Source organism: Rhipicephalus sanguineus, chromosome 2 (assembly GCF_013339695.2).
Source record: "Rhipicephalus sanguineus isolate Rsan-2018 chromosome 2, BIME_Rsan_1.4, whole genome shotgun sequence".
NCBI classification, from domain to species: domain Eukaryota; kingdom Metazoa; phylum Arthropoda; class Arachnida; order Ixodida; family Ixodidae; genus Rhipicephalus; species Rhipicephalus sanguineus.
The window spans coordinates 51,732,455-51,733,628 of record NC_051177.1 but is presented as its reverse complement, the minus strand read 5'-3'; positions in this window follow the sequence as shown (position 1 = coordinate 51,733,628).

Genomic DNA, 1,174 nt, shown 5'->3' with positions numbered 1-1,174 from the left:
ATCGTGACGAACTCACGGGAAAAAGAAACGCAGGCTCTCCAAGAACAAAAGACTCCACCCCGCGCCCCTTCTTAGTCGCTGTCTTTATATTTTTTTCCTTTATTTCTCTTTTCTTTATTTTTTCTTCCTTTTCTTTCGTTCGGCTGCAGAATGCAGATGTTTCTTCCACCTATTATATTCCTTGCGATGCTGCTGGCTGCAACAGCTGGCGCGTGCGCACAAGCGACGTGCCACGGGCGAGTCGAGATGCGTCCCTATACAGTGCATGCGAAACAACAGCGCATCGCGGCGAAAAAAACAACAACAATAAAAGGACAGTTCCCTTCGTCGTCTTCGGAAATGACGTTTGCGCTATACATGCAGGTACACACCGTATATGCGCAAAGCGATTTGCTCAGAACATGCTTGTGACGTAAGCCGCCGGCTCTCTCCTTTTTTTTTCCGTAGGCCAAAGCAAGCTTTAGTATATATACGCAATGCGAACGATTAAGAATATAATGGAAGTATAAACAGAAATGACACCAGTGTTCAAATCAGTGACCGCAGTTTGTATCCTGCGCAGTTACGATGACACGCGCAACACGTGGAATTTTCCTCGCTGCATTTTTTTAATGCCATTCAGCGTCTGAAACTTACAGGGTCCCTCAAGCATTCGCCAAGGAAGACTCGAAGACGAAAGCCGTCTTCTTATTCTTAGTCGATGTATTGATCTTCCCTCGCCACTCTACGGAAGCTGATCTGCATCTAACGTGATTTTGCACTGCCTCCGTGACCGGCCCACCTTTGACCAAGCGACGTCACGTGATGACGTCATCATGTGACGTCACGTCACGATGACATCACAGATTTTGGCGATTTGTGACACCTTGGTGACATCATATGGTGAGGTCATCACGTGATTTTGTTGCATCGCCCATGTTGACACCGCCGCCTCGCGACGCCGACGGTCAGTTATCGCGTCTGACGAGGCATCTAAGGCTTTCAACTTATTTATTATTATTTGACGCTCTTTCTAATCTTTCATATCTTCTTTAGGTTTACATCATAGTTTTAACGAACTGCAACGAAGGAAGATTCAGCCTTCGTGCGGCTTGGTGTATACGTTCTTGGCGGTTCGCTGCTGTGTATTATGGAGGTCACGGGTTCGATTCTGGGAAGCGTCGACCACGTTTCG